This window comes from Oncorhynchus mykiss, chromosome 4, assembly GCF_057628025.1.
Source record: "Oncorhynchus mykiss isolate SJ-2025 chromosome 4, ASM5762802v1, whole genome shotgun sequence".
Taxonomy (NCBI): Eukaryota; Metazoa; Chordata; class Actinopteri; order Salmoniformes; family Salmonidae; genus Oncorhynchus; species Oncorhynchus mykiss.
In genome coordinates this window covers 71,128,083-71,151,951 of record NC_143025.1, presented here as the reverse complement: position 1 = coordinate 71,151,951, position 23,869 = coordinate 71,128,083, and the positions used below count along the sequence as shown (strand labels likewise).

Sequence of the window (23,869 nt, the reverse complement as noted above, 5' to 3'; positions counted from 1 at the left end):
CGCCATTCGCCTAGGGCTAACCGGATGGCGAGCAGTTCGCGGTTACCCACATCATAGTTACGTTCCGACGGCGACAGGCGATGAGAAAAATACGCGCATGGGTGGACCTTGTCGTCAGAGAGGGAGCGCTGAGAAAGGATGGCTCCCACGCCCACCTCTGACGCGTCAACCTCGACAACGAACTGTCTAGAGACGTCAGGTGTAACAAGGATAGGAGCGGATGTAAAACGATTCTTGAGGAGATCAAAAGCTCCCTGGGCGGAAACGGACCACTTAAAGCACGTCTTGACAGAAGTAAGGGCTGTGAGAGGAGCTGCCACCTGACCGAAATTACGGATGAAACGACGATAGAAGTTCGCGAAGCCGAGAAAGCGCTGCAGCTCGACGCGTGACTTAGGGACGGGCCAATCAATGACAGCTTGGACCTTAGCGGGATCCATCTTAATGCCTTCAGCGGAAATAACAGAACCGAGAAATGTGACGGAGGAGGCATGAAAAGTGCACTTCTCAGCCTTCACAAAAAGACAATTCTCTAAAAGGCGCTGGAGGACACGTCGAACGTGCTGAACATGAATCTGGAGTGACGGTGAAAAAATCAGGATATCGTCAAGGTAAACGAAAACAAAGATGTTCAGCATGTCTCTCAGGACATCATTGACTAATGCCTGAAAGACAGCTGGAGCGTTAGCGAGGCCGAAAGGAAGAACCCGGTATTCAAAGTGCCCTAACGGAGTGTTAAACGCCGTCTTCCACTCGTCCCCCTCCCTGATGCGCACGAGATGGTAAGCGTTACGAAGGTCCAACTTAGTGAAAAACCTGGCTCCCTGCAGGATCTCGAAGGCTGAAGACATAAGAGGAAGCGGATAACGATTCTTCACTGTTATGTCATTCAGCCCTCGATAATCTATGCAGGGGCGCAGAGACCCGTCCTTCTTCTTGACAAAAAAAAACCCCGCTCCGGCGGGAGAGGAGGAGGGGACTATGGTACCGGCGTCAAGAGCTACAGACAAATAATCTTCGAGAGCCTTACGTTCGGGAGCCGACAGAGAGTATAGTCTACCCCGGGGGGGGGTGGTTCCCGGAAGGAGATCAATACTACAATCATACGACCGGTGTGGAGGAAGAGAGGTGGCCCTGGACCGACTGAACACCGTGCGCAGATCGTGATATTCCTCCGGCACCCCTGTCAAATCACCAGGCTCCTCCTGTGAAGAAGAGACAGAGGAAACAGGAGGGATAGCAGACATTAAACATTTCACATGACAAGAGACGTTCCAGGAGAGGATAGAATTACTAGACCAATTAATGGAAGGATTATGACAAACTAGCCAGGGATGGCCCAAAACAACAGGTGTAAAAGGTGAACGAAAAATTAAAAAAGAAATGGTTTCACTATGATTACCAGAAACAGTGAGGGTTAAAGGTAGCGTCTCACGCTGAATCCTGGGGAGAGGACTACCATCCAGGGCGAACAAGGCCGTGGGCTCCTTTAACTGTCTGAGAGGAATGTCATGTTCCCGAGCCCAGGTCTCGTCCATAAAACAGCCCTCCGCCCCAGAGTCTATTAAGGCACTGCAGGAAGCTGACGAACCGGTCCAGCGTAGATGGACCGACAAGGTAGTGCAGGATCTTGAAGGAGAGACAGGAGTAGTAGCGCTCACCAGTAGCCCTGCGCTTACTGACGAGCTCTGGCCTTTAACTGAACATGAAGTGACAAAATGACCAGCGGAACCGCAATAGAGACAGAGGCGGTTGGTGATTCTCCGTTCCCTCTCCTTAGTCGAGATGCGGATACCTCCCAGCTGCATGGGCTCAGCACCCGAGCCGGCAGAGGAAGATGGTAGTGATGCGGAGAGGGAGGCGACGGAGAGCGCGAGCTCCTTTCCACGAGCTCGGTGACGAAGATCAACCCGTCGCTCAATGCGAATAGCGAGTTCAATCAAGGAATCCACGCTGGAAGGAACCTCCCGGGAGAGAATCTCATCCTTTACCTCTGCGCGGAAACCCTCCAGAAGACGAGCGAGCAAGGCCGGCTCGTTCCAGCCACTGGAGACAGCAAGAGTGCGAAACTCAATAGAGTAGTCTGTTATGGATCGATTGCCTTGACATAGGGAAGACAGGGCCCTGGAAGCCTCCTCCCCAAAAACAGATCGATCAAAAACCCGTATCATCTCCTCCTTAAAGTCTTGATACTGGTTAGTACACTCAGCCCTTGCCTCCCAGATTGCCGTGCCCCACTCACGAGCCCGTCCAATAAGGAGAGATATGACGTAGGCGACACGAGCAGTGCTCCTGGAGTAAGTGTTGGGCTGGAGAGAAAACACAATATCACACTGGGTGAGGAACGAGCGGCATTCAGTGGGCTCCCCAGAGTAACACGGCGGGTTATTGATTCTGGGCTCCGGAGATTCGAAAGCCCTGGAAGTGGCCGGTGGATCGAGGCGGAGATGGTGAACCTGTTCTGTGAGGTTGGAGACTTGGGTGGCCAGGGTCTCAACGGCATGTCGAGCAGCAGACACTTCCTGCTCGTGTCTGCCTAGCATCGCTCCCTGGATCCCGACGGCTGAGTGGAGAGGATCCGAAGTCGCTGGGTCCATTCTTGGTCGGATTCTTCTGTTATGGTGAGTGAATGAGGACCCAAAAGCGAACTAACTTAAACAGAGCTTCTTTAATAACCAAACATAGGTAGGCTCAGATAGACCGGCAGATTCCGACAGGACAGGACAAGGTTACAGCAAACATGACGATAGTCTGGCTCAGGCATGAAACACAACAAACAAGAATCCGACAAGGACAGGAACAGAAACAGAGAGAGATATAGGGACCTAATCAGAGGGAAAAAGGGAACAGGTGGGAAACGGGGTGAATGGGTAGTTAGAGGAGACAAGGAACAGCTGGGGGAAAGCGGGGGAGAAAAGGTAACCTAACAACGACCAGCAGAGGGAGACAGGGTGAAGGGAAAGGACAGAGACAAGACACAACATGACAGTACATGACAAACCTAGCCTACAAATTAAATGATGCAGGTGCACAGGTCGAGAGACAAATTGGAATAATCAAGGTGACAGACATTGACACATTCCATACTCCCTTGCACACTCGTACCTGTATCAAGCGGATCTAGGGTTTAATCATTAGTCCAAACAGTTGAGAAACTTTACATTTTGCAACTAAAATTAGAGTTTCTATTGGACAAATTCAGGTAGGTCCATCCCCATTTCATTCCGTTTAAGAAATGTTTTGCCACATAATTGGAGGAATGAATAGACCCTTTATTCCCTGCACACACAGTTCACTTTCATAGCAGCCATACAAACAGCATCATCAAATCAAATCAAATATATTTATAAAGCCCTTCTTACATCAGCTGATTTCTCAAAGTGCTGTACAGAAACCCAGCCTAAAATCCCAAACAGCAAGCAATGCAGGTGTAGAAGCACGGTGGCTAGGAAAAGCTCCCCAGAAAGGCCAGAACAGAGGAAGAAACCTAGAGAGGAACCAGGCTATGAGAGCTGGCCAGTCCTCTTCTGGCTGTGCCGGGAGGAGATTATAACAGAACATGGCCAAGATGTGATCATAGATGACCAGCAGGGTCAAATAATAATAATCCCAGTGGTTGTCGAGGGTGCAACAGGTCAGCACCTCAGGAGTAAATGTCAGTTGGCTTTTCATAGCCGATCATTGAGAGTACCTCTACCGCTCCTGCTGTCTCTAGAGAGTTGAAAACAGCAGGTCAGGGACAGGTAGCACGTCCGGTGAACAGGTCAGGGTTCCATAGGCGTAAGTCTGTGCTCTGTTAGAGTTTCTTGTTATGTTACGTTTATTTTATTAAAACACTCCCTGAACTTGCTTCCCGTTACAACTATGTTTAAAAAGAGCTTTAATTTCTAAACGGTTCAGCCGCTATGGATGTAAATACCCTGAAGTTAAAGCTGACACTCTGCACTTTAAGCTATAGTCATTGTTGGGAGTATAGTGCTGAAAGAGGAAAAAATGCTTCACTGTCCCAATAATTACGGAGGGCACTGTATATAATGAAGGTCACTGCAAACTAAATACACAAATGAAAAAGTATGAAAAAGTATGAAAATGTATGCACTCACTAGTGTAAGTTGCTCTGGATAGAGCATCTGCTAAATTACTAATTTTTATTTTATTTTGTATTATTCAACAAAAAGGACTGGTCTCCAAATGCAGAAAAAGCTAGGCACGACAACATGGGACATTGACATTGGCCCTTCTTGCTGTTCCCACACTTGAGTCTTGGTCCAGATTGTGGGAGCCTGAGTTTTGTGCTGATGCCCAGAGACTGGAGTTTGAATACAGTCAGAGAGAGAAAGAAAACAAAGCGAGAGAGCCAAGTAAACCAGTTAAATGAGAATACAGTACCAGTAAAGTACAGTTAGAGTGGGCCCACGCGTACACCCGTGCACACACACACAGACACACACGCGCATGCGCACACACACACACACACACACATACACACACACACACACACACACACACACAGAGGCAGGTAAATTTGTTTGCACTGTAAGATGCCATCCTGGAGTTGTGGGCCTACAATTTACTGTGTTCACAGAGGGACTGAGAGGCACAGACCGAGGGAGATAAATACAGAAAGAGGGAGAGAGAATGTAAGGGTGTGGTAAAGAGCAGAGCTCAGTTATCATGCCCTCTCTGCGTGTGTGTATCCTTTGCACATAAGTGTGTGTGTGTGTGTGTGTGTGTGTGTGTGTGTGTGTGTGTGTGTGTGTGTGTGTATGCGCGAGTGTGTGTGCGAGTGTGTGTGCGAGTGTGTGTGTACGTGTGTGTGTGTGCGTGTGTACGTGTGTATGAGTGTGTGTCAGTGGTTTCTGGCTGGCTTGTCTGACTTTGACCCACACAGTAGGCAGCTGACAGCCTGGCACGTCGCCACACACACACTTAACGCCACAGCAACGTGCAGCTCGCCTCATACACGGCCTTGGCAACGTAATGTCGTGGAGATGGCTGTGGCTGTTCAGCTGAATCAACAGCAGCCACTGCCGGATAAACTGGAAACTCATTCATAAAAATCACACAGCAGTGGAATATGGCATTAACTTTGCCTACACATACATCCATATATGGCAATATATGCCTACACATAGTCATAAATGGACATACAAGTCACATAAAGATTAACAGAGATATTACACATACAGCAAATATTTTAAAAGTTAGAATCTGGGAATCTAGTTGACATTATTTTAAAATGGTCCATTCTGACAATTTTTTCTTTCTCTGTCTCAGTCTCTCTCGGTGTGACTCTGTATGTGTGTCTCTCTCTGTGTCTCTCTCTCTGTCTCTCTCCCTGTGTGTCTCTCTCTCTGTCTCGCTCTCTCTGTCTATCTCTGTCTCTCTCGCTGTCTCTCTCTCGGTCTCTCTGTCTCTCTCTTTCACTCACTCACTCACTCACTCACTCACTCACTCACTCACTCACTCACTCACCTACTCACTCACTCACTCACTCACTCACTCACTCACTCACACAAAGTGCTCCCTTTTTTGACACAGTAGGCTATATTATTCACAGTATTTATAGGAATGTAAACATATCAGCAAAGACAGACACACAGTTTTACAAGCACGCACAGCTTGGCAATACTCTTTTGGGGATTGTACAGTACAGGAGGGGGATCACGCTCCGCTCCCTTTGAAAAGCAGGATGACCCACATCCCCTCTCCTCTATCCACACCCCTCCATATCCCCCAGCCCCCCTGATGTAGCCACGTGCCACCTCCATGTCAGGTCTCTCTTGGTGACTGAGGCGAGAGGCAGAAAGCATGACTGGGAGCGTGACTCAGGGTAGGTGGGGGGAAGGACCAGATTTTTGGGGGGGAGTAGCAACTGCAGCTCTGCAGCTGTGGGCCTACGTGAGCATCGGCAGGAACACATTATTTTCCCCTCTCCCTGCCTCGTTCCCTTGCTCTCACATCTCTCTTCTTCTCTCTCATCTCTCTCTCCCCCTCCCCCTCCCTCACCCACTTGCCTCCTTGTCATACACACCCTTTCTTTCGTTACCCCTCTCTCTTGCTCCCTCTCTCACAGTCCCTTGCTTCTCTCTCCGTCTCTTCTCGTTCCCAAAGGGCGGAGACCTTGACAATGAGAGATGTGTCACATTCGTCCAGCTGGCGGATATCTGAGACGAGTGAAAGGAGAAAAAAGGAAGGCAAAGATCCTTTTCCCCCAAATACACACAGACACCAAATGTGGCCTGAGACGACCTGCCACACCATGTGTCCTTGTGTTTGTGCATTTGCATTAGCACATACAAAAATCTTATTCACACGTACCAATACATTTTATCCTTAATCTACCCAGTATAATCTGTAATGTACTCAGACAAAATAAGCCATATAGCATGCAACAACACATACTGTGTACTCTACATATCCAAGGCCCTATAGCATAAATACAGGCCCTCTGTCTTTCATTGCGATTAAGAGTAATCAAGTACGCTTATGTGTGTGCATGCGTGCGAATATCAGGAGAACCCCTTCTTTCTTCCGGACAGACAAATCGCTCCCTGAGTTCACTTGTGTCACACAACACACACACTGATGCGTCTACCATCCAATCATGTGACCAGACCAAGGGCTGGAATCTGATCTGGGTTCACACACTCCTTTCAAACCAAGGTTAGACACAATACAATTCACAAAGCACGGGAGGAGGAGGAGGAAGAGGAGGAGGAGAAAGGGAGGTATTGTCTGTCATTGTCTGTATTATGACGCCTGTGCATGACACCATCTACAGTTTATGTGTGATTGTTTTTTTGTGTCTGACACTGCATTCAAAAACGGTCTCAACAGCAGTGCACTGTGGTCTACTGCTACCTCTACTGGTTAAATATAGATCCACATCAAACGTCAATAGAGCTTCCCAGATAGTGGTTTGGAAGCCGAGACCAACTGGTGAATGTGTGATGTGTGTGTTTTATTTTAAGACCAGCACAGACTAAACAAACAACAATCCTCAGGTTCAAGGTCAGAGCACAGCCTCTTTCAAAGCACAACTTACCCTCCACAACAGCATACTGTCTGTATTAACTGAGTGTACCAAACCTTAGCAACACCTTCCTAATATTGAGTTGCGCCCCCCCCCCCCCCCCCCCCCCCCCTCCGCAATACACACGGAAAACTGTTAAAACCTGTTGTAACTAGGGGGCACTATTTTCATTTTTGAAAAAATAACGTTCCCAAAGTAAACGGGCTATTTTGTCAGGACAAGATGCTAGAATATGCTTAGGATAGAAAACACTCTAAAGTTTCCAAAACTGTAAAAATATTGTCTGTGAGTATAACAGAACTGATATTGCAGGCGAAAGCCTGAGAAAAATCCAATCAGGAAGTGACTCATGTTTTGAAAGCTCTGCGTTCCGATGCGTCCCTATTGAGCAGTGAATGGGCTATCAACCAGATTCCTTTTTCTATGTATTCCCCAAGGTGTCTACAGCATTTTGACTTAGTTTCACGCCTTTATGTTGAAGAATGAGCGTAAGCGACTACATTGCGTAAGTGTCTGGCTATTTTTCCTCCCGGTCTTACGGAAAATACAGCTGTCCCGGTGGATATATTATCGAATAGATATTTGAAAAACACCTTGAGGATTGATTATAAACAACGTTTGCCATGTTTCTGTCGATATTATGGAGCTAATTTGGAATATTTTTCGGTGTTGTCGTGTGACCGCAATTTCCGGTCGAATTCTCAGCCAAACCTGAAGAACTAACTGAGTTATTTCGGCTACAAAAATAATATTTTTTGAAAAAAGGAACATTTGCTATCTAACTGGGAGTCTTGTGAGTGAAAACATCCGAAGCTCATCAAAGGTAAACGATTTAATTTGATTCCTTTTCTGATTTTCGTGACCAGGTTGTCTGCTGCTACCTAGGCATAATGCTATGCTAGGCTATCGATAAACTTACACAAATGCTTTTCTTGCTTTGGCTGTTGCTTTGGCTGTAAAGCCTAATTTCAAAATCTGAGATGACAGGGTGATTAACAAAAGACTATTTCATGAAAATTAATATTTTTTGTCCGTTGCGTTATGCTAATTACTGTAGTTGATGACAATGCTCCCGGATCCGGGATGGGTAGTTACAAGAAGTTTAAAGTGTGAAAAACCCAGCAGTGTTGTAGGCACTTAAATCTTTTGTCTTGCACATTCATCCTATGGATGGCACACACACAGTCCATGGCTCAATTGTCTCAAGGCTTAAAAATCCTTCTTTAACGTGTCTCCACCCCTTCATCTACACTGATTGAAGTGGATTTGACAAGTGACATCAATAAGGGATCATAGCTTTCACCTGGTCAGTCTATGTCATGGAAAGAGCAGGTGTTCTTTATGTTTTGTATACTCAGCGTATTAGGCCCATTGTCGTGCCATTCATCTGCCGCCATCACCTCATGTTTCAGCATGATAATGCACAGCCCCATGTCGCAAGGATCTGCACCCATAATAAGAAATGTCAAATAGTTTTAATTGAATAATTCAAGCAAACGCATTTAATTTACTGCATATAATGAACTCATAAATAAATGTTTTGATATGCCTATATCAAACCTAAAACTGTTTTGATGAGACCATATTCATTTGATATAGAATTAATGAATAAAATATTATTCATTTTCTTTAAATTCATTTCATTTCAGTTTTTTTTTCTTCTTCTCTTTTTTTTCTTCAAGCTTTAGAGGATGTTTACTACAGTGTTCTGTTGTTCCAGTAGTTGTTTCATCATGGCCAACATCTCTGTGTGGCATGTCTGTGCTTCCAATTCCCTTTTTCCAGCTGCCAACTGGCGTGTATCAACCTCCACCCAGTAATCTTTAAGCCAAGCTGGCTCCTCTGCAGGTTTCCTTTTCTTCAAATGTGGTGGCTTCACAGATTGGGTTGTTTGTCCCACATCCTCTGACTGGCATGCATTGTCCTCTGGCTCGGTGGACCCTGCTTGTGTCAGGTCAGGTTGAGCGGTGGGCTTTGGGGCAATTGGTAGACCTAACATGGGCTGAAACCCACTGAGGTTGCTGGCTATTGACACAGGGTTGATGTTGGGCTATCTATGAAGGAGTGTGTCTAGTGCATTAAAATATGGGCATGTTGCCATTCTTCAGCACGATTTTTTTACTATTTGTTATTATTGGGGGCCTGTGACCTGTTGGCATTTCTTATGCATTTCTAGTGCTATGAGCTCCCAGGCAGCTTTTTTTCTCCATTTTTTAAGAATATAAATTTGATCTGTATTGTTCGTAAAGCGCAATGAGGAGATAGACCACTGCCTGGTCCCAGGTGAACCCTGCTGCCCCTGAGTCAATGGCTCCATGACTAACTGCTGAAGTTTCCTCACTGGCTCCCTGAATCCCTGACACCCTTGATCCATCACTGGTTGGCTCCTGCAGTGATCCTGACTCTACAAAATAAAAATAAATACAAAAATATAAGGTTACTATCATAGTAAAGTGCTATTATATGGTGCAGTTCTCTATTGACCCAGCTGATTAATTAATAGGTTGATGATAACAAACCCTAGATCAATTAGAGGATGGAGAAACTTGAACAAGAAACATCTGGCTAGTTAATGTTAAACTAAATTAGTTAGCTTGCTAACGTTAGCTAAGTTAGCTAGCTAATGTAGCTAACGTTAGCTTACCTAGTAAGTGAACGTAATAAATTACATACACATGAACACTATATATCTCAATTACCTCCTGGGTTTGTTTTGCCATTACATTTGGCAATATGTTGAATTATTACTTTAAATGTATCAATATAGCCACATCTATCACATCTTGCCGTTACGGACACTGCCATTTTGAAATTGGATATAACTCTCGCAGAGGCTCAGATCAACCCTACTCCTTGGCCAGAGCGTCCAGTGTGCGCACTGAACAATCCGAGAGACAAACAGACAATCTGGCAATGCTCTGAATTTAGGAACGCCCAGAGCACACTCTCTGGCACTCTAGAATGAATTGAATAATGCATCCCAAAATCTCATTCTAGTTCTGTGGGAGGTTGGTCTGTGACATCATCCACTGTTGTCAGAGCTGTTACTAACAACAACATATTTAACTAATTTTGGCAAAGGGATCCATGGAATAAGTTAAGAGGGTGTAATACAATGTCATACCATTAATCTACAAAGTATGTTCTTAACCCTGGGCAACATGGGCCTGGGAGGCTCACAGGGATATTGGTAACCACAGTACCCCACCAATTTTCAACTCAATACTTCTTGTATTTTTCCCAAAATGATTTGTTTAAACATAAATGCACTGTCATTTAAGCTTTTAAACTGCAAAGTTTTCTCTCTGACCTATGATAAAATGTGTACAATTGCAGAAAATGAGCTTGAAAACTGTAACATTTTCTCACCGATGCCAAGAAATGGGCCCATTAAAATGTTTCTTCCCAGGGCCCTGAGACTTGGTTCGTATGACCATGCACTGCCGAAGTCATAGTATAGTTCGTTTTGTTCTGATTTTGAGGGGGTCACTGATGATTTGTTATTACAAAAGTGGCCTTAGCAGACAGAGGACGCCAGAACACAATGACAAACACTACCACAACCAGGAGTGAGACAGATAAATAGAGAGACAGAGAAAAAAAATACTTATATCATTAAAACAAACTTTCTTTCCTTTTAACAGACTAGAAAGTTAAAACATCTCCCCATAATCATACCCTCACTCTTCTCCCAGTTCACCTCAAACAACACTAAAGCCCTGCTAACCTCTTCTACATCTCCCTCCCCTCTAACAAACACTGTTACATCATCAGCATAAGCTGACAATGAAACCGACTCCCCACCTACTACCCCTGGAAGTGACAACCCCTGCAGCCTCTCCCTCAGCCTACAACCCCTGCAGCCTCTCCCTCAGCCTACACAGCAGTGGTTCTATGACTAAACAGTAAAGCTGACCTGAGAGTGGACACCCCTGCCTAATCCCTCTCCTAACTGGGACTGGCTGGCTCAGCCCACCCCACACTTTTACCAGAAGCCCCACAATACAACAACTTGATCCATGATCTAAACCCACTTCCCAGGCCAAACACTTCCATGGTCCTAAACAGACAGGCACTCTATCAAAAGCTTTTTCTTGATGTATCGAAATTATTCCCAGGTCCTGATCATACATCCTAATGATGTCTCTCAAAAGAAACAAGTTGTCCATTATTGTCCGCCCAGGCACACAGTATGCCTGGTCCCTATGAACTACTAACAACGTTTCATTCGATTTGCCAAACACTTGGACAGTATTTTGTAATCCAAGCAGAGCAACAACACCGGCCTCTGGTTCTTCAATAGAGTTAGGTCCCCCTTCTTCGGCAGTAGTGACCACACTGCCCGCTGGCAGCTGACTGGTAGTACAGAGCTCTCAAAGGACTCCCAAAAGATCTCTAAGAGGTCCCTCCCCAATATACCCCAGAAACATTTATAAAACTCAGCTGTCAGTCCATCGATCCCCGGCACACGGCCTGGGGAGAGCTGCTGCACAGCCGCTGTTAGTTCCTGAAACTAAAGATTCCCCTCCAGCCCAGCACTCTGCTCAGGCCCAAGCTTAGGCAACCCCCTATAGAATTCCCTGAGCACACTGTGGATCAGTATTGCTGTCACTGTTGTCTGCGTGGAAGTCCATAGTCATCTTCCTCAGTCTCGCTGGATCTGACATCAGAGACCCTGAAGGACACCGCAAATGGAACATCTGCTTCTGCTGCGCCGACTTCCTCTCCAAGTTGAAGAAGAATGCACTTGGAGCACCCCTTTCCGTAAGGGTAGCCATCCATTCTCTAATAAGCGCACCCTTTACCTGATCATGTAAAACCCCAGCTGCGTCCGCTTAGCCCTCAACTCCCTCTCTGACCCTAAAACCTGCTGCCCAATAAGGCTATCCTCAATGCCTCTAATATCCTGCTCCAACCTCTGAATAGTAGACCTTATCCTTGCTGTCCCATGGGAAGAGTGCTGCTGGCAAAACATCCTTACTTGTGTTTTCCCCATCTCCCACCATTGTCTTAAGTTCTCAAACTCAGCTTTCTTCCCTTTCCAACTCTCCCAAAATACACCAAACCCCTCACAAAATGAGTCATCATGCAATCATTTAGCACTAAAGTGCCAGTAAGACCTCGGACGAGGTACAACTGCCAAGCTATACTCAACTGTTACCGTATGATTGTCTGAAAAACCACTAGGCCAGATTCAGGAGCCCAGAACAATGTTACAGCTCCACCTCTGAGGTAGATGATACTTTAAGATCTAGGCCTGATGAGAACAGAACTGCTACTCCTGCACTTATATTAGACCCATGACTAAGGAAATACTCCCCAACCCATTCCATGCCCCACACTACCTTATTACCAGTATCACTGTGGGCCTTGTGAGTGGAAAATTAACATGTTTACCTGCTTTGTTTAATATTAATAGTTAACAATTATGTATACTTAACAAATAGTAAGACATTTCTGTTCTAATAATGCTGTATATTTGTCAAGGTGCATACTCCAGCTCCCTGCAGCTGGTCTAGGTGTGTGGTCAAGGATATGGGTTTTACTCGAGATAGGGGTATCTGGAACTGACAATTGATTTAATGGGTTGGTGATAAAACCTACATCATGCATTTCATAGAATGAGTTGGTGTTTGTGTAATGTAAGGTACCAGGGAGAGATGGTTCGGGTATGGATAATGATAAGAGGAACCTTGTCTTGGGGGCTACAGTGGTTCCTCCTTTAAAAGTTGTGAGCTTACACTTAGAGGTACCAAGCATCACAACTTCATTGCTCCAGAGCACCACAATGGGGAGTTAGAGCACTCACGTTGCCACACATTTGGGTCCCAAGATTTTTATATAACCAATCATATTGAGTGGTTCCAATGACGTATTTGTCGCGAGCCACCCATCCCTGGTGGCTTTCTTCAACAAAAATGGCTGACAAAACATTATGGTGGAAGCAAATGTAGGTAATTATAATGTCATAACGAGTCAACCTAAAAATTTACAATTGAGAGGAATATGTTAGTTAATGTAGAGACAAACGATTGTGCATATTTTTTTGTCATAAAGTTCATTTACGAAAATCGCAATTTAGCAAGTTAACTAACTAGCTAACATTAGCCAGCTAGCTAGCTAGTGTTATGACATGAGTACAGTATGACATTGTAATTCGTGTTGTTTAATGTTTTAGGAGCTCCTGAGAAAACCCTCAAACTAGGCTGTCTGTCGTCTTGGGATTGAGTGGATGTAAAGAATCTAGCGAGCTAAAGCATTTACTGCAAATTGAATGTACAATTGTGTAAGCTTGTCTTGCCATGCAATGTAGATGAAGTAACGTAGCTAGCTAACTATTTACTTGCTTATTGTGTAGTGGAGGATAAAAATAACTGTATGCCTATGGATTTGTAGCTAGCTACAGTATGTAGCCCGTCTGTGTATGGACCCTAAAATGTTAGGTTCTGAACTAATATACATACCAATCTATGAACCTCAGCTATCATAGTTGTTGTATCAACTTCAAGTCTGAATGGCATTAATGAAGCCTATGGATTGAGTAGAATATAATCATTTTAATGTGCCAGGGATGCAAGTCCTATATACATGTACTGTAGTTATTACCACGCATGAGATCCCGACATTGTAGCCTGTACATTGAATATATTCACTGATCATGTACTCTTCATGTACTCTCTAAACTATGCATATCTATCTCCCTTCATCTGTATTAATCTGAGGACACAGGATACTATTTCAATGAGATACTTAATTTCAACCAGTGGAGAATGTGAAACGCTTTATTGAAAGAAGTTCATTATCCAGGTGTTATGAATACATAATACATGCATTAAAATTATAAGCATTGTAATATTATATTACAAATACAAGTTCAATCTGTACTCCAATGCACATATGATGTCCATTATGAAACGAGGAAGAAAGACGAGGTGGGGAGAGAGGTGTAGAAGACACAGAAAGGGAAAGAGGTAAGAACAGAGGAAGACAGCATATGATTAATGAATTACAGTGCTACCCAAATATTCTCTCAGTTCATCACAATTACAGTGTCTCTAGCGGTGTCTCCTAACCAGCCTTGGGCCTCCAGTTGGCCCGAAGGATAAGAGCGGGTAAGGTGGCGATGAGGGGACTGGCTTCCTCTCACATCAAAACATACCTACAGACAAGAGCCAGATGGATAGAGAGCATGATTAAGCCTTGTTTTTTTTATTCTAACACGATCAGTCATCACAATCATCAGGAGGTGAAATGCAAAACTGCAGAGATCATTAACTCTGGGACTACTGCATCTCTATCTGTATTTCAATGTAAAGCATCTCCTTAATAATACTTCCTGTTGACCTGACCTCTCACCTATGATCATGCTGTACCCTCTGTGTCAGCCAGTTCAGATGCGGGAGCGGTTCACCGACACAGCTGATATAACCTAGAGGATGCATGGGCAGTTTAGTTTTACAGACAGACCGTAAGCCGCTCGTTCCATTGATCAACACGTACGACCTGGACAAAGCACCATTCAGGTATCAGTGACTACTCATGTGCCTCAATGTGAAAGCAATGCACGTTCCTGGGAAGCAGGCTGTGGTGGTTGACACACTGACAAGAAACCCACTGAAAGAAAACACATCCGACACAGAATAATAAGTCAAAGCATATGTGGAAGCTGGGGGGGAGAGCAGACCAGTGTCTGCACACATGCTGGATGACATCATAGAGGCGAAACGCAATGATGCAGCCCTCCAAATGGTCATGGGCTACATCCGAAAAGGCTGGCCTCCGAATGGCGCAGCTACCCTACTCGCTACAGGGATACCACACAGCGAAAGCGCATCTATTGGGGCGGGACAGACTTGTGCTATATCAAGACAGGATTGTCAGCCCAGCTTCACAGAGAGAAGAAGTTCTACAGATACACAAAGGTCACATGGGGGCTGACAAAGTGCAGAGAAAGAGCCAAGATGTCGGTGTGGTGGCCGGGCATCAGCCCTCACATCACGAGAAAAGGGATGTCATGCAGGATCTGTATAGAGAACAAACCAACTCAAAAGAGAGAGCAACTTGTCATGATACCTTTACCTAAGGGTCCGTGGCAGAAGATCGCAGCTGACCTGTGTGAGCTAGAGGGCAAGAAATACCTCATACTGCTGGACTACTATTCTAGGGACATACAAATAGCTCACCAACACTAATCAGCAGGTCATCACCTGCCTCAAAGGTATGTTTGTAAGTTGGGGGATACCTACCGAGCTCGTTAGTGACAACACTACTCAGCTTGTCTGCACTGAGTTCAAGGAGTATGGTTTCACTCATACCCCCTTCAGTCCCCATTTCCTACAGGCAAATGGAGATGCGGAGAGAGCTGTACAGACGGCTAAGTGAATTCTTAAACAACCTGACCCACACATGGCTCTAATGTGCTACTGAGCCACACCCATCAGCACAACAGTATCAAGCCCAGCACAACTCATGACTGGACGTCAGATCCAGTTTGGATCGATCCCAGTGCTGGATGGGAAACTCCAACCAAAACGCATCAGCCACAACAGTTTTAAACAGAAGGACCAAAAAGCCAAACAAGCTTACCAGTTCGTCTTTAATGCAACCGCTGTGTTAGATTTCAAAAAAACTTTACGGAAAAGGCATAATCTGAGTACGGCGCTCAGAGCCCAAAACAGCCAAAAGAAATATCCGCCATGTTGCGCCGTCAACATTAGTCAGAAATAGCATTATAAATATTCACTTACCTTTGATGATCTTCATCAGAATGCACTCCCAGGAATTCCAGTTCCACAATAACTGTTTGATTTGGTCGATAAAGTTCATAATTTATGTCCAATTTATCTCCTTTTGTTAGGGCGTTTGGTAAACAAATCCAAACGTGAGTGCAAGTCCAGCGGAAAGGTCGGACGAAAATTCAAAAAAGTTATATTACTGGTCATAGAAACATATCAAACTATGTATAGAATCTATCTTTAGGATGTTTTTATCATAAATGTTCAATAATATTCCAACCGGAGAATTCCTCAGTCTTCAGAAAAGCAAAGGAACGGGAGATACCTCTCATGTGAAATGCGTGTGACCAGCGTGTGACTGCTGGCAGTCCTCTGACTCATTCCCCTCTTATTCAGCCCCCCTTCATAGTAGAAACCTCAAACAACGTTCTAAAGACGGTTGACATCTAGGGGAAGCCTTAGGAAGTGCAACATAACCAATATCCCACTGTGTATTCGATAGGGTTCAAAAACTACAAACCTCAGATTTCTCTCTTCCTGTTTGGATTTTTTCTCAGGTTTTTGCCTGCCATACTCACAGACATCATTCAAACAGTTTTAGAAACTTCAGGGTGTTTTCCATCCAATACTACTAATAATATGCATATATTAGCATCTGGGACTGAGTAGGAGGCAGTTTACTCTGGGCACGCTTTTCATCCAAAAGTGAAAATGCTGCCCCCTATCCCAAAGAAGATAACAGGAGGCATTCAGTGCACCCCCTACCGGAATTACAGCCTGGACAGAGTGTAAGAGTCAAGCTGGACAGAGGGAAAGGATGGAAAACACTAGCAGTTGTCATCAGCAAATCTCTAGAGCTAAGATCCTACATTGTGGAAAATGAACACCTTCAGGGTTTTCCAGAGTCACCTACTATCACGACTCAGGATAAGACCCAGATGCAGACACAGGAGGCAGATAGTTCAAATCTCAGAAAGTTTATTTTCATACAGAGTGCAAGCAAAGGGCAGGTCGAGGGCAGGCAGAAGGGTCAGAACCAGGAAGACTAAAAACACAAACTTGAGAAACAGGAAAACTAGAAAAAAACACACTAGTACGATCTGACAAGGAAAGATGAACTGGCAACAGACAAACAGAAAATGCAAGTATAAATACACAGGGGAAAATAGGGAAAAATGGGAGACACCTGGTGGGGGGTGGAGACAAGCACATGTAACAGTACAAATTTAGACCGTCCCCTCGCCCATACCCGGGCGCGAACTAGGGACCTTCTGCACACATCAACAGTCACCCTCGAAGCATCATTACCCATCGCTCCACAAAAGCCGCGGCCCTTGCAGAGCAAGGGGAACTACTACTTCAAGGTCTCAGAGCAAGTGACGTCACTGATTGAAACGCTATTTAGCGCCCACTCTAACTAAGCTAGCCGTTTCACATCCGTTACACTCACCCCCCTTTTGACCTTCCTCCTTTTTCCGCAGCAACCAGTAATCCGGGTCAACAGCATCAATGTAACAGTATAATTTTAAACCGTCCCCTCGCCCATACCCGGGTGCGAACTAGGAACCTTCTGCACACATCAACAGTCACCCTCGAAGCATCGTTACCCATCGCTCCACAAAAGCCGCGGCCCTTGCAGAGCAAGGGGAACTACTACTTCAAGGTCTCAGAGCAAGTGACGTCACTGATTGAAACGCTATTTAGCGCCCACGCTAACTAAGCTAGCCGTTTCACATCCGTTACACACACAACAGGTGAAACAGATCAGGGTGTAACACCTACTCCAGAGAGCAGCAGAACAATGAAAGAGTCACCCGGTCTACCAGTGAGGACAGCACACAGGTCCTGCCTGTGAGCCAGCCAACTTCCATCCCCTCACTCAATCCACCACCTCAGCCAGCCTCACCACAACTGGTGAGAATGACCTCCAGAGGTCGAGAGGTAAAACTACCACTGAGGTTCAGAGACAAAAGAAAGAGACAAAAGAAAGAAAGATGTATAGGAACAGCAACTGTTTCGGGGCAGAATAATCCTTATGTTGCTGTGGACAAAGGGCTGTCTACCCCGATGTCCGAGTTGACACAGTTATGTCGATGTTAAAAGAAAAACAAAACTTATTTTACTAAAAAGGATATGTTATTGAAATACAAATAGATTGCATTGAAACAGTCCACACGGTGAATTATTAGGTATCAGGTAGAGAGGATATTAGAGTTTTTATTTCTCTCAGAAAAGGGGCGATGTCTGATAGATATCTCCGTAACTGATTGGTTATGCGTGTCATCGTCATCACCAGATAGGACTAACCTTGTGTCATAACTCTCCTGTGAAGATCTGAAGGATCAGGTCACAGTGGGTCCGCTCTACAGTGTCCTCTCTCTCCTGCAGAGGTGGAGGGGGCCTCTTTATGGCGGTCGTAAAACACGCTGCTTCTGGGCTCTGTAGTATTGAGTATGTAATGTGACTGTGGAACACAGAGAGACACTTGGACATCAAAAGGTTGAATAATTGAACAGTATTTCTGTATTCCAAGCAGTTGGTTTAGTCCGGGAACACTTAAGGAACAGTCATATCGAGGTTGTTTCATTTGGTGACCTCATGAAGGACAGGAGACACACATTACTGTTTCTTTATTTGTATACACTTCTCAATTATGGGGTTTGCATCTGAATGTTGTATAAATTTACAGTAGACCAGAAAACATGGAAGCTGCCGTTACATGTTGAAATGGTTAGCAACTCCAAAGGATAAGACCAGAGAACATGGAGATAATTTCTACATTGAAATGGCTAAGAATTCTACAAACTAAAGAACAATTATTCAGGCTGCAGCTGTACTTTTGTCTGGTAAACGCTACCGGTCGAACGACCGAATAGTACGTCTGACGTATCCATTACAACAGACACTATCCAGAGCCAGCTGAGAAAACTACAACTACGAAAGACTTTGATCTCTGGTGGACAAACCAGAGACTTTACAATCTATCCAGCAGACAGACCGGTGTTCGCAGAGAGGGACAACAAAGGCATACACTAGTAAATATGTAAATTGCCATTTATTTTCGAATGAGCGGTTGCTCATGTTCAAAGTATTAGCATTTCCATGAGTATCGTTATAAAATCTGAATTTACCGCTCTTGAGCTGTCCCCACCCCTTTCCTTTGTCTACCAAGCCGTCATATCGGTTTTGTCCACTAGGGACTTTTCTTTGCCACATGTTAGTAACCAATGTATGACCTACTCTAGGTGTGTTCATGTAATTGATTTGTTAGTTAGTAAATAAATAATTAAGCCAATTTGTATATCGCTGATTCATGATTTATGTCAGGATTCGTGCAGATATCCAAGGGTTTGCGACATTCAGGAATGAGACTGATGAGGTAATAATACATTAATAGAAGACTGTAATCGATAAGATAATAAAATATCTGAACAGTTATATTACTATTTCGTGATTAATTTAATCACAGAATAATTATAGATAGAGAATTGATTTGATAATACAACAGTCTTCACATTTAATAAATAAGTCACGTTACGACACTAGCAATGAGGACCAGTAGCTCGGTGGACTCCATGTTAATTGTCTGATTGAAGAGTTATTAAACCTAACTAAACCGGATAATTCACTGCCTGGTCTCCATCATGACAACCACTAAAATGTATCACTTAACCTACCTACCCAAAAAAGATATATATAGACAGAAATAAGCAAAAAAAAAGGGACAGCAAACCCTTTCACCACTCTCACACCAACATGTGTCTATGGTGTGGAGAGAGAGAGAGAATAGGCTGTAGGGACATCTTGCTTGTTGAAGAACCAATCAGTGATGCTCAGCACATTAAGCCCATGAGTCCTTTATGTTGCCATAGTTACGCCACAGGTTGTAGATCTCTTCTAGCTGGTTGTAGTTCGCCTGCGGAAGAAAATGTCAACTACTTCATATTGTCTGTACATAATATGGATTGACTAACGATAGGGTTTGATAACCCATCCTTATTAGTGATATTGGATTTACCTAGGGAAGGAGTCCACCCTGGTAGGCGGGCCAACTGCAGCAGTAACCAATGAGGCATCTGGTAGAATTCAGAGCCTTGGACATGGCAAAGAAAGGAAGAAAGAAGGAAAGAAAGAAGCGTGTTCAAGCAAGCAATTACAAATCCCCGAGCTGACAAGGTACAAATCTGTTGTTCTGCCCCTGAACAGGCAGTTAACCCACTGTTCCTAGGCCGTCATTGAAAATAAGAATTTGTTCTTAACTGACTTGCCTAGTTAAATAAAAAATATTAAAAAATAATTAAATACTCACCCTGTACTTCCTTCCCTTCTCCCAGCATCTGTGGTTACGGAGCCGTTCCAGAATCAGAGGGCTGGATTTGCCATCATGTTGAAAGAGCCTGCGTGCTGGCCGCTCTGATGAACTCTCATTTTGAATCATTACTTAAGAACTAAAAATGTATCAACGTAAATCAATTGTTATTTGCATGTTACATTTATTTACATGTTTTATGTTTGCCCAGTCTTTGAGGGTATTCACAAATTAAGGAGTGTGGCATCCTAATCACAAGATCCACCAACCCCACTGGCTTGCCAACTTCAACATGCCATCACTCTGCTTCCTCCATTCCTGAAGAGTGTGCCTTTAATGACATGGTGCATTGTGGTTTCAGTTTCCTTTTCAAGAGACATAGTGTCTAGTCTTGACAAGGAAGGAAGTGGGGTTACTGACCGTTTGGTGTTCTGGCCTGTTCAACAAGTTTACCAAACATATCACTGCACTCCATAGTGATACACTATCTATTCACTTTTTCAGCTCAATGACAGTCCCTCAGTGCATTTAAGTGTTGGTTGTTCTACTGTTGTCCTTTACTGACACCTGGTGGACAAAATAAGTGGTTGGTATTCACAGTGGGTACAGATCAGAGTATACCTATGTGAGCGGAGTGGACCTGGAGCAGAGCGTGACCAATTTGACTGGAGCGTGGAGGGAGTTTCCCAAAGGCTAGAGTGTTGACCTTCTCTCCCACTCCAATTTCGCTCCAGTACCGCCAATAGTATTCACTTCACCAGCTCAGGGCATGCCTGGCCCAGCATGCATTTGTAGGCTACTTGTGTGCTTCTATAGCCCCTTGTTTTAGCTACTGTCATGGAGATCGCTAAATATTTTCAGAAAAAAAAACCCTGAGGTGCAAAATCAAGGTAACATACACTGAACAAAAATATAAACACATGTAAAAAGTGTTGGTCCCATGCTTGACGAGCTGAAATAAAAGATACCAGACATTTTCCATACACACAAAAAGCTAATTTCTCTCCGATTTTGTACACAAATGTGTTTACATCCCTGTTAGTGAGTAATTCTCCTTTGCCTGACAGTTTTGTCACATAACACAATGCCACAGATGTCTCAAGCTGACTGCAGGACTGTCCACCAGAGCTGTTTCCAGAGAATTGAATGTTCATTTCTCTACCACAAGCCGCCTCCAACGCCGTTGTAGAGAATTTGGGAGTATGTCCAACCGCCCTAACAATTGCAGACCACTTGTACGGCGTTGTGTGGGCGAGCGGTTTGCTGTCAGCGTTGTGAACAGAGTGCCCCATGTTAGTGGTGGGGTTATGGTATAGGCAGGCATAGGCTACGGACAATGAACACAATTGCATTTTATTGATGGCAATTTGAATGCACAGAGATACCGTGAGGCCCATTGTCATGCCATTCATCAGCCGCCATCACCTCATTTTACAGCATGATAATGTACGGCTCCAGGTCAAGAATTCCTGGAAGCTGAAAATGCCCCAGTTCTTCCATGGCCTGCATACTCACCAGATATGTCACCCATTGAGCATGTTTGGGATGCTCTGGATCGACGTGTATGACAGTGTGTTCCAGTTCCCACTTAATATCCAACAACTTCGCACAGCCATTGAAGAGGAGTGGGAAAACATTCCACAATCAACAGCTTGATCAACTCTATGTGAAGGAGATGTGTTTTCTGATCCAAAGATCAGGGCCTAATGATTTTATTTAAATTTACTGATTTCCTTATATGAACTGTAGCTCATTAAAATCTTTGAAATTGTTGCATGTTGCGTTTACATTTTTGTTTAGTTGTGATAACGGAGCTGTGAGTCGGGAAGCAGGTACAGGTGAAACGTTTAATAAACAAAACCAGAAACAATACAAGTCCATGTGGCTATACGCCAGTACACAATAATAATAGCAACTGGTGAGAAAACATAAGAGAGTGACATATAAAGGGGAGGAAATTTATGAAGGTAATGAAGTCCAGGTGTGAATCATAATGATTAACATGTGCGCGCAATGATGTGTGCCAGGTGTGCGTAATGATGAATCCCAGGACCGGTGTTTAGTACTCTGGCGATGTCGTACACTGGAGGGGAGGAGCAGATGTGACATCAGTATATACAAAGATAAGCAGGACCAAGAGCAAGAGAGAGAGTGTGGTGTAGTAGTGTCCTGATGGTTTACTATGTGCACATGCTAACAGAAAGGACGAGGTGGGTAGCTAGCTAAGTGTGTCATTGTAGCAAAGTATTTATAAATAAAAATCTGATCTCTTAAAAGTGTCCTTCATTTTAGTTCTATTATCTATACAATAGGCTAACAATGATTTCGTCCCAATAGGCCTGACATATTACCTCTTTCAATGAGCTTTCTGTTTTGATAGGGTTATTTTTCCTAAAAACCTTTAGGTCTACCTGTAACGGTTTTCTTCTGTGGACGAAGGATCGGACCAAAGCGTAGCGTGGTTAGTGTTCAACATGTTTAATAAAGACAATAAACGCGAACACTACAAAATACAAAACAACAAATGTGAAAAACCGAAACAGTCCTATCTGGTGCATAGACACAAAGACAGAAGACAACCACCCACAAATTACCTACAGAATATGGCTGCCTAAATATGGTTCCCAATCAGAGACAACGATAGACAGCTGCCTCTAATTGAGAACCAATCTAGGCAACCATAGACATACAAACTACCTAGAAAGGGAACAGCCCTATAAACATACAAAACCCCTAGACAAGACAAAACACATACATCACCCATGTCACACCATGACCTAACCAAAATAACAAGGAAAACAAAGAACACTAAGGTCAGGGTGTGACAGTACACCCCCCCCCCCCCCCCCCTAAAGGTGCGGACTCCCAGACGCACACCTAAACCCATAGGGAAGGGTCTGGGTGGGTGTCTGTCCACGGTGGCGGCTCCCTCCCACTCCACCATTGTCTTAGTCAGTTTTTGTGGCCTCCTAGGAACGGCGACCATCGCAGCCAACCCTGACCTGGGAACCCTAATAAATGGGCCCACGGGACTGAGGGACACCTCTGGACTAAACAAACTCCTCCGGACTGAGGGGCAGCTCCGGACTGAGGGGTAGCTCAGGACTGAGGGGTAGCTCAGGACTGAGGGGTAGCTCAGGACTGAGGGGTAGCTCAGGACTGAGAGGTAGCTCAGGCTGAGAGGTAGCTCGGGACTGAGAGATAGCTCAGGCTGGTTGACGGCTCTAGCGGCTCCTGGCTAACTGGCGGCTCTGGCGGCTCCTGGCTGACTGGCGGCTCCTGGCAGACTGGTGGCTCCTTGCAGACTGGCGGCTCCTTGCAGACTGGCGGCTCCTTGCAGACTGGGGGCTCTGGCAGATCCTTGCAGACTGGCGGCTCTGGACAGGCGGGAGACTCTAGCGGCTCTGGACAGGCGGGAGACTCTAGCGGCTCTGGACAGGCGGGAGACTCTAGCGGCTCTGGACAGGCGGGAGACTCTAGCGGCTTTGGACAGGCGGGAGACTCTAGCGGCTCTGGACAGGCGGGAGACTCTAGCGGCTCTGGACAGGCGGGAGACTCTAGCAGCTCTGGACAGGCGGGAGACTCTAGCAGCTCTGGACAGGCGGGAGACTCTAGCAGCTCTGGACAGGCGGGAGACTCTAGCAGCTCTGGACAGGCGGGAGACTCTAGCAGCTCTGGACAGGCGGGAGACTCTAGCAGCTCTGGACAGGCGGGAGACCCTGTAGGCAGAAGACGGAGAGACAGCCTGGTGTGGGGGGCTGCCACCGGAGGTCTGGTGCGTGGAGGTGG

At 45.0% G+C, this 23,869-nt stretch overlaps 1 long non-coding RNA gene across 9 annotated transcripts in view; it reads right to left on the bottom strand.

Moving 5' to 3' along the window:
- Positions 1–23,869, bottom strand: part of LOC149984126 (uncharacterized) — a 182,327-nt gene that overhangs the window by 100,664 nt on the left and 57,794 nt on the right. Inside the window, exons 3-4 of one of the 9 annotated variants that reach the window (XR_016495409.1) lie at positions 14,393–14,465; positions 14,181–14,195 (exon numbers count right to left, since the gene is read on the bottom strand). The exons of 6 other annotated variants lie outside the window; for them this stretch is intronic. This is a non-coding gene — a long non-coding RNA (uncharacterized LOC149984126). Of the gene's footprint in view, positions 1–1,181; positions 1,206–14,180; positions 14,196–14,392; positions 14,466–18,155; positions 18,236–23,869 lie in introns of those variants that run through there. 2 more of the 9 variants (XR_016495413.1, XR_016495407.1) reach the window with 2 other exon arrangements.